Raw genomic sequence first — 10470 nt, forward strand, 5'->3', positions numbered from 1 at the left:
CACGGCGTTACCCCGAAGGGGCTGGCTGTCAGCTCCTCGTCAGGGGCGGAGCCAGTAACCCCCCCCGCACGCACCCAATGAGAAGCAACGTGCCGATTCCACGAGGCGGAGCTAACGAGCCGAGGGCGTGTCACCCCCCGCCGGATATACGCGGCCCCGCGCCGGACGTGACGACAGATGCGCCTCAGCTTGGAGAGAGAAGCCACCGCCACCCCCAGCGCGACGATACCTCCCCGCATCTTTGGACCGGACCGGACCGTACTGTACCCTGCCCCGAGCCCAGGAGGACCTGGAGCCATCGATACCCGCTTTCCTGTCATCAACCCCCGTGTGAGTCAGCCGTTGTCCCGTTTGTCTGTCGTCTGTCCGGGGTTAATATAAGAGTGTGTCTAAGTGCCTGTCTTTCTGTGATTATACCTCTAGCCCCTGTAATCTGACCTTTCCGTACGAATATAATCTCCTCCGGAGGTCTTGAGAATTGAAACATTGGTGTCGTATTGTGTTATTGTAATCCAGCCGGGTGTCTTCTTTTTCTTATTGAGCCAGCATCGCGCGACTAGTCAACGTTCGGGCACAATCGGGTAACTTGTGCAGACGTGGTCATACCATAAAACCGCTCGGTAAATAACATCCAAGCCACGTCTGTAACAATTGGTGTCTGGGAGTGAGATTCGAGGCCCGACCAAATTTTTTAAAAAAAACGAATAGAGGAAAAAAAAAAAAAAATTTGGTCAAAATTTGGAGCGGCCGAAATTTGGATTTGTTTTACGAAACTCGAATTTTGCAAGTCGCGCTATGGCGGATCAAGACGGCTGGGGTCCGGTAGGGGAGAGTGAAGCAGGGTCGGTCCAGGACCAAAGTGAGACACGTGAGGAGAGCGAAACAGCGGGGGTAGCAGACGCGCGAAATGGCGCCTCGCTGGTCACCGCGCCGGCGACCGTGACAGCGCCCCTGGTGGATTTGGACTTGTTTTTTTTGCAAATGAAGGCCCTTATGGCCCAGAATAATGAAGAAATGGCAAACAGAATGGGGAACCGGATGGATGCTCAGGGTGAGCAATTGGGAGACCAAATTAGAGGTTTGAAAAGCAGTATGGGACAAATGGGAAACGAAATGGGGGTAATGAGGGACGAAGCGAGGGGTACCAGTGAGGGATTAGACAATAATTTTAAGGGATTAGACATGAAATTTGGGAAATTAGACGATAGATTAGGGGAAATACAGGAGGGGTTAACGGGGGTAGAAAACAGAATGGCCGCTCAAGAGAATCAAATGGAAGGGATGCAAAAAGGGTTAGAGGGGTTAGAAAACACCATGGAAGGCAAATTGAGGGACATGAGGGACCAAGCGGAAAGGGAAGTTAACCAAATGGGGCAGCAGATAGAGGGGGTCAGAATGGGGGTAGAAACCAAACTGGATGCTCACAGGGAGGAAATGGAGCAGATGAGGGTGGCATCTGGGCAGGAGATGCAAGTGATGGGAGAGGAGATCAGAAGAGGAGTGAGTGAGGAGGTCGGAGGAGTGCGCGAGGAGGTGAGGCACTGTAAGGAGCGCATGGAGAAAGAGGTGAGAAAGGGGACTGTAAAATTGCAAGGTGGTATAGAGGAGTTGACGCTGGGAGTAGAACAACTGACAGTGGGACAAAAGGAGTTGGGGGACCAGGTAAAGAAGAACACAGCGGTAATAGAGGGTTTAAAATCGACACAGAAGGAGATGAAAAAGGACGTAGGGGTAATTAAAAAAGAGTGTCAGACGGTACATGAGGACCTGACGAGGAAAATGGACAAGGTGGTAGAGGTAATGGAGGTTAAAGAGCGGGAGGTGCGGGAGCACATAGAAAAAAATAAAGTGGAGTTAGAGGAAGAACTTAAAGGGGCGCACGAAGAGATGAAGGAGATGAAGCAAAAATTAGAAGAAGTGGAAGAAGGGGTGAGCGAAATTAAAAAGCGACGGAGAGAGGATAAGAAAGAGATAAAAGAGGAGGTAAAAGAATTGGTCCAAAGTCTGTGTTCGGATCGTGATGATGTGCTCATTAACCGGATGAGGGATTCGCAGGTGATGGAGGAGAAGCGAAGAGGAAGAGGACCCGGTGTAAGTGGTGACCAATATGGTCGTGCGTATGATGCGCCAGGTGATTTAAGAAGCTTGGGGGTCGAGATGGACCCGGGTGTTCGTGAGAGGCCGTTGGTGAAGTGTGCGACAGGTCTGGTGTGCGAAAAAGGAGGTGTGCGAGAAAGTCCGACTCTGGGGTGTGTGAGGAAAAAGTGCGTGCCAAGGAGTAGTGAGGGCGCTGGCGAGAGTGAGTCGGTCGTGGCGCGTGTGCGAGGGAGCACATGGAAGCGCGGTGTGGTGAGTGTTACAGAGGGTGTAACGGGAGAGTGTGCGCGAGAAAGGTGTGTGACGGGCAGGTGCATGGGGAAAGAGTGCGCTGTCAAAGGCAAGGAAGAATGCACACCTGTGGTGAGTGTTACAGAGGGTGTGACGGGAGAGTGTGCGCGAGAAAGGTGTGTAACGGACAGGTGCCTGAGGAAAGAGTGCGCTGTCAAAGGCAAGGAAGAATGCACACCTGTGGGGAGTGTTACAGAGGGTGTAACGCAAGAGTGTGCGCGAGAAAGGTGTGTAACGGACAGGTGCATGAGGAAAGAGTGCGCTGTCAAGAGTAAGGGTGAGTGCTCTGTCAGGAATGGAGGTGAAAGTAGTGAGAGTGACATGGAGCGTGAGTTAGTTGTGGCAGGTGAGCGAGGATGTACACCTGGGATGGAAGGATGCACACCTGGAATGGTAGAGCGTGAGTGGGAATGCACGCTGGAATTGGTAGTGAGGCACGTGGTTGGGTGTGCGAATGAGAGCACACCTGTGATTGTCACAGAGGAGGTGACAGAGGAGGGGGCGCGAAGCGGTGTATTGGTGAGGTGTGCGAGCAACAAATGTGTGCCAAAGTGTTCGGTGGTCAGGTGTGTGACCAAGTCTGTGAGTGGAATGAGTGTACCTGGGTGTGTAAGGAAAGGTACGAGGAGCATGGGCACGGCTGGATGTGTGAGCAAGGAACGGGCTGCGGGGTGTAAGCGTCCAGGTGAAGCATCGACGTTACACGGGTTAGAGGTTAGAGCGACTTTTAGCCGAAGCAGGCCCTCGGTGCGTGCCGGGCCTCGCTTTGAACGGCCGCGTCCAGGCTCCACTAGGCGGAGCTGGCAGCCCGATAGAAAGGGTCGTCATGGCGACCACTTTTTGGTGAGACGTGCCGGCAGGTCGAGATCGGGGCATTGGATGGCTCCGTGCCGAGATGGTGCGTGGGATCTCGGCCCGGGTAAACCTCCTTCCCTGCACCGAATGCGGGACGCACCCAGCCGCTGGCACAGAACAACCAGCATCCATTGCTTGGCTTTACGAAGCCGGGCTTTGGACAGGGATTGGCGCACCGAGAGGTATTAGTGAGTAGACTGGGTGATGAGGTTAGTGTTTTGGACCCAAAATTAGAGAAAAGCAAAATTTGATGATTGGCAAGGGATTGGCAGTAGTGATTGGCAGATGATGGGCAGTGATTGGCAAATCTTTGATTTATTGAAATTTGATGTGCAAAATTGATAGTGAGAGACCCCCGATGTGGTGGGATGGCAAATCCACCATCCCTCACAGGTGGGGCAAAGGAGCAATAGCTTATGGGGTGTATGGCAGTGAAAACTAGCCCGGGTGGGTTAGGATATTGTGTGTAGGGATCTAGAAGATGACATTAGGTAACGTTAAGATTAGTTAGTGACTGATACCTGTAGTGGGGACGCAGGTAGATTAGTATGGATGATAATGACGAGGGAGTGCAATAGTTTAAAGGGACGACTGGGAAGCGCAAGTTTCAGAAGGGAGTAGTTAGCTGAGATGATGCCGTGTTTGTGAGAATTGAACAGGTGTGATTGCACAGGTGTGCAACTGGACAGGTGTGTGGAGCAGTGTATGAGTAGTGAGTGTGTGGATCAGCGCGAATGCGCTTGGGGAGAGAAGGGTGCAGGTGGCACCAGGTGTGAGAGCACAGGTGTGCAGGTACAGGTGTGTGGAGAGAGTTGGAGTGAGTGGTACGGAGTGGTGTGCATGGTGCGAAGGTGTGGATGGGGGAAGAGTGGACCCCTTTCACGAGTACCCGGGGCGGGTAGTGTAAGTGTTAGGTAGAGGGTGCAGGTAAATTGTGGTTGGATATTGGCATTTGTGGTGCGGTTGCAGAATGGTGTTGTGAATAGGTGCATTAGTGTTGTGGAAATGGCTGGGCGTGTAGCCTGTTAGTGTGTGTAGTTGGTTGGGCACTCCACCACTGTGAGGATGTCGGCCAGGTGAGGCCGCAGGTGGGCTCTGGGAGCCGGTAGTTGTGAGTGGGTGCCTGAGGATCCCGGGTGTGGATCGGGCAGCCCAGTGCCAGAGAGGGCACGGAGTGGGGAGAGAGCCAGAGGGCCTTCCCCTGGTAGTTAGGTTAGGGTAAGGAGCAGGTAAGCTCGGAGGCAACTGCAGTGGTGGAGGTGTGCAGGTGGGTAGACCCACTGGGAGAGGTACACGTCGCAGCCCAGAAATTGTACGAGGGCACCGGGAGATGAATCGGGGGAGTGAGACCCCAAATTGAAGAGCACCACAGTTTGGCCAATGGGAATTGGTTTTTAGAACCCATAGTGTAAGAGGGCCAATGGTTTGGCCGGAGAAAGACCCCGGGTAGTGTAAAGTTGTTAAAGTCATTTAGGCGATAGTTAGGATTGATGAACCTGTCGCACCATACGCAGCCACTTACCTGTGGTGATGATGATGACTCCACACCTGTGTTTTCTTTGTTTTGTGCAGGAAATGAGATTGCTGTGAGGATTTGTGAGACGCATCACGACGTGGATGAGACATTGGGGTGATTCCATCTCTCCCTCCCTAGGAGGGACTGATGATGAATTGGTAATGGCAAATTTTGATGAGAGTTGAAAATGGCAAATTTGATTGGTTAGGAGGGAGAGAAGACGAATTTGGTTTATGGGAGGAACGGGGAAGACAGTAGGGATGTTTGTTGATTTGTAAAGTAGATGTTTATGGGTAGTGTTGTGTTGTGTGGATACAGTAAGGGGTAAGGGAGGGGCCATGTAGGTTACCTGGTGGGGGGGGGGGGCGTACGATAGGAACGTACCTGTCTCACCTGGTTCCCATGTGCCCCCAGTGTGCATTACCTTATATTGCGTGCACTTTTGCGCCCTTACCACCTTACTCACTTGTCTGCTTCTTTTGTCTCCCACCTCCGAGGATCTGGCTTTGGGGTAGAGAGAGAGGAGAGAGAGGTGCTGGCTGCGCAGTTGTGGGCCTGCACTTTCGCTGTTTGCTGCCGGGATCGATACACCATATGGACCGCAATGTTTGTGGCCACCCACAATGGACCGCAGTTCGTTTGCGGCCAAGCACCACCCGGGGATGGACCTATGGGTCAACGTGGCACCTATGCCATAAAGGTGAACCACTGTTAATTAACACCACTGAAGGCCACACGAAGAGCAAGAGACACCTGCAGGGTTAGGGGTTGTCGAATTTATTTTTATTCCAATGAACAATGGTGACTGCACCGATTGGTGGTGGGGTGGTGCTTTTGATGCTCGGGAAGGGTGCTCTGCACGTTATTAAAGGCCGTCGGCCACAGAGCACTCGTGGGTTGGTGTATCGATGCTGGCAAGCGCGCTCTCTCTATGCATAACATCTGCATGTGTTCCTCCAAAAACAGGTCCTGGATCGTAGTGTAAATAGCAGCGTAGTCGTGTAAATAATGCTCCCTACCGGCTGTATGTTTAGTTTGAGGATTCTTTCCGGATTCGGTTATCCTGTGGGTGTGTTTCTGTGAGGAGAAGGGTGCAACGTCGCAGGGGGACATATTTACTCATTTGTGAATATCTGTAAAACTGTCGCACTCAGGGTAGAGTTAATAGTAGAGGGAACTACATTGCGTGCCACACTAAAGTAGGTAAAAATTTATCGGGTCGGGACGCCCCGAGGGTAGAGAAGGGTGCAATGTTGCGAATATGGAATTTGGCCTCCATATCCGCTTGTAAATATTCCCCTATTTTCTCCAATACTCCCCAACTTTCCCCAATCCCCCATTCCCTAGTCCCATTGCATGTAAATAACAATCAGTAGAGCCGACCTTCCCCTTATTCCCCCATTAAATGTCGTGCCCAGGTCCACCGCACCACACGTAGACAACTTTCGGACATCTTCCTAGTTATTCTTAATCTATGTCAGTTAAGGCCTCGTTTCCATTAATTATGACTCTTCGTTGCACCAGAATGTGATTATATGGCATCAGTAGTGAGTTTAGGACCTTTCCCATACCTCCTCCCATCTTCTTCCCCAAACAACAACTACAACAACAATTACAACTACAACTACGACTACAACAACAATTACAACTACAACTACGACTACAACAACAATTACAACTACAACTACGACTACAACAACAGAGGGGCGGGGAGTGTGCGTCCTCACACCGGCTCGGTTACCCGCCATGACCATGCGCTCCACGGCGTTACCCCGAAGGGGCTGGCTGTCAGCTCCTCGTCAGGGGCGGAGCCAGTAACCCCCCCCGCATGCACCCAATGAGAAGCAACGTGCCGATTCCACGAGGCGGAGCTAACGAGCCGAGGGCGTGTCACCCCCCGCCGGATATACGCGGCCCCGCGCCGGACGTGACGACAGATGCGCCTCAGCTTGGAGAGAGAAGCCACCGCCACCCCCAGCGCGACGATACCTCCCCGCATCTTTGGACCGGACCGGACCGTACTGTACCCTGCCCCGAGCCCAGGAGGACCTGGAGCCATCGATACCCGCTTTCCTGTCATCAACCCCCGTGTGAGTCAGCCGTTGTCCCGTTTGTCTGTCGTCTGTCCGGGGTTAATATAAGAGTGTGTCTAAGTGCCTGTCTTTCTGTGATTATACCTCTAGCCCCTGTAATCTGACCTTTCCGTACGAATATAATCTCCTCCGGAGGTCTTGAGAATTGAAACATTGGTGTCGTATTGTGTTATTGTAATCCAGCCGGGTGTCTTCTTTTTCTTATTGAGCCAGCATCGCGCGACTAGTCAACGTTCGGGCACAATCGGGTAACTTGTGCAGACGTGGTCATACCATAAAACCGCTCGGTAAATAACATCCAAGCCACGTCTGTAACAGTATCATAACTATCTTCAGATCCTAGACTCTCAGTATAATAACTCTCAGAGTATTGACTGTTAATATCACTCATTTACATACCATTAAACTTCCATCAATATCTATATATTTTCTTTCATCTATCTATAATTCCAGTAATCTCTGTGTGTATGTATGTATGTATGTATGTATGTATGTATGTCTGTGACCGCTGTTTCTCGACAACCACGGGTCCGATATACTTTAAACTTGCCAGGTATATTGCTGGGGACCCGAGGATGTGCCTTTTCAAGGTTTCATATTAATCGGACAAGTAGTTACCGAGCTATGTCCAAAAAACGATTCAACCAATCAGAGAGCAGCGAGCTATCACGTGTGCCGAACGTGCCGAACAGACTCTGCCTCGGATGGCACATTTGAGAGCGTATTCATTTATTTCACGTTGGCAAACTATGTTGGCGTTAAACTATGTTTTAAAACTAATTAAAACTAATTTGCGATTCTTTCGCTTTCCTGCGTGTTTGTGCACGCTATGGCGATTTCTTTACCAAACTCCGCAAGCCGTTCGCTTTGGACCAAACCATTTCATGTAAATAGAGGGGGGGGATTGTCACCGTACTCGCAAGCCGTTCGCTTTGGACCAAACCATTCCATGTAAATAGAGGGGGGGGATTGTCACCGTACTCGCAAGCCGTTCGCTTTGGACCAAACCATTTCATGTAAATAGAGGGGGGGGATATAATTTTAGATAAATATATAGTACGGGCATGCCCTAGTTAGAACTAATAACCACAATATTTTTTACATTAAATGTTATTTTCAAATAATCTCTAATAATCAGAGTACGGAATGATAGTTCACCACTAATATTCATATTATTAATTTCACCCACATCTTTGGGTCTATTAAAGAATATACAAATGTTTCCTCTAGAATCGTTGATGGTCTTATCATTCATTTTCAAAGTTTCTTTATCAATGACCTTTTCAAGCTTTGAGTAAATTGTTAGTAGTAGTGGAGAAACTTTTGTCAAATTTTCTTTAATAGAGTTATTAATTAACATAGCTTGTCCCGTAAATTTAATAAAAGGACACATGTTATTCTCCATTATGGGTTTAATCCAAAAATTTCCATATTTATCTTTGTTCAATTTAACATCTTTGACATATTTTTCTATATCTTCCACCGAAGTAGAGATTGATTGAAATTTGTCTTTTGCGTTTTACTTTAAGCACAGTTTCATCTTTAAAAAAGCCTCTAAAAAAGGCACTTTGTTTTAAGTATAAAACCACCCACCGTTTAGAGGCCATTTTTCCCCGCAAGCGGTGGTTGGCCTTTTTCGGGAACCGTGGTTGTTGTTGTTTTTTTGGTCGCCTTTTTGAAGCAATGTTTTACGGCCGGATGCCCTTCCTGACGCCAACCCTTTTTGCCGCCTTTAACGACAAACGGGGAATTACCAGTGAACTGGTACTCAATGTTTTAAGTATAATTTTACTTTATAAATATGATAAATTCTGAAGGATATTTAGAATTTCCAGACTCTCCATATGATAAATTAGAAATCTGCCACCATTGTGGTAGAATAGGGCTTAATAATGAGGGTTCATATAAACAATGTATTTTCTGTGATTTAATTTTAATTAATGATAATAAAAAATATAGAAAAATATATAACTCTTTTAAATTAGAACCAAAAATGAATTACTTTACAAGATTAATAAGAGAGATGAATGTTAAGTATTATGGTGATAATACACCATTTCTTACAAGGGAAGAGACTATTTGTATTGAGGAAATGTATAAGGGTTCTTCATCCACAGCTCAAATGGAATATTGTTCTCCCCTATGGGCTGGTGCTCCTGCCTCACACCTGGCTCGGCTTCACGCTGTTGAATCCAAAGCTTTCAGAATCATTGGAATCTCCCGCGATGAAGCTATCTCTGAGAGCCTTTCACTCACTCACCGCAGGCAGGTAGGTGGTCTTTCTGTCTTCTACCGACTCCTCTCCGGCCTTGCTCCCTCAGCTCTCTCTGTGCTCTGTCCCCCAAATATTCCTACAGGTCGCACAAGATCTGCCAGCCACCCTCTGATGGTTAAACTGCCGAAATCTCGGCTCTCTGCTCACCTTCACTCTTTCATTCCTCTTTTCTCCCGCCTCTGGAACAAACTCCCACACTCACTTCAATCACACTTCTCCCTCCAGGTCTTCAAAACAGCTGTTCACCACCATCTCTTATCTTCCCCCATCCAAAACCTTGATCTTTTCTACCCCCACTAATTCACCCCAGATCCACCTTGTTTGAAATTCCAACTTCTTTCCTGGAAGTCTTGGCAGTGTCCATATGTTTTATACCTCTCCCACCCCCCCCCCCCTTCGCATGCCTCCCCCCCAAAGCCCTCTCCCTCCCACAGTTCTCTCGATGTCTCCATGTCTCTCGGTCCCTGCTCTCAAATGTTGTGTTTGTGTCCTTCCCCCTCTCTCCCCATCTTGTCTCTCCCCATCTATAACTCTTTTAAATTAGAACCAAAAATGAATTACTTTACAAGATTAATAAGAGAGATGAATGTTAAGTATTATGGTGATAATACACCATTTCTTACAAGGGAAGAGACTATTTGTATTGAGGAAATGTATAAGGGTTCTTCATCCGCAGCTCAAATGGAATACTGTTCTCCCCTATGGGCTGGTGCTCCTGCCTCACACCTGGCTCGGCTTCACGCTGTTGAATCCAAAGCTTTCAGAATCATTGGAATCTCCCGCGATGAAGCTATCTCTGAGGGCCTTTCACTCACTCACCGCAGGCAGGTAGGTGGTCTTTCTGTCTTCTACCGACTCCTCTCCGGCCTTGCTCCCCCAGCTCTCTCTGTGCTCTGTCCCCCAAATATTCCTACAGGTCGCACAAGATCTGCCAGCCACCCTCTGATGGTTAAACTGCCGAAATCTCGGCTCTCTGCTCACCTTCACTCTTTCATTCCTCTTTTCTCCCGCCTCTGGAACAAACTCCCACACTCACTTCAATCACACTCCTCCCTCCAGGTCTTCAAAACAGCTGTTCACCACCATCTCTTATCTTCCCCCATCCAAAACCTTGATCTTTTCTACCCCCACTAATTCACCCCAGATCCACCTTGTTTGAAATTCCAACTTCTTTCCTGGAAGTCTTGGCAGTGTCCATATGTTTTATACCTCTCCCACCCCCCCCCCCCCCCCCCCCTTCGCATGCCTCCCCCCAAAGCCCTCTCCCTCCCACAGTTCTCTCGATGTCTCCATGTCTCTCGGTCCCTGCTCTCAAATGTTGTGTTTGTGTCCTTCCCCCTCTC

The 10470-nt window shown here is 49.0% G+C and overlaps 1 long non-coding RNA gene across 1 annotated transcript; it reads left to right on the plus strand.

The window, feature by feature from the left end:
• The first annotated feature begins 5940 nt into the window (after positions 1 to 5940).
• On the plus strand, positions 5941 to 7003 carry LOC144890945 (uncharacterized). The gene is made up of 2 exons (XR_013622605.1): positions 5941 to 6495; positions 6526 to 7003. It is a non-coding gene; the product is annotated as an uncharacterized LOC144890945 (long non-coding RNA).
• Positions 7004 to 10470: the final 3467 nt, after the last annotated feature.

The sequence above is a fragment of the Myxine glutinosa genome, chromosome 2 (assembly GCF_964187855.1).
Source record: "Myxine glutinosa chromosome 2, kmMyxGlut1.1, whole genome shotgun sequence".
In the NCBI taxonomy this organism is placed as follows: Eukaryota; Metazoa; Chordata; class Myxini; order Myxiniformes; family Myxinidae; genus Myxine; species Myxine glutinosa.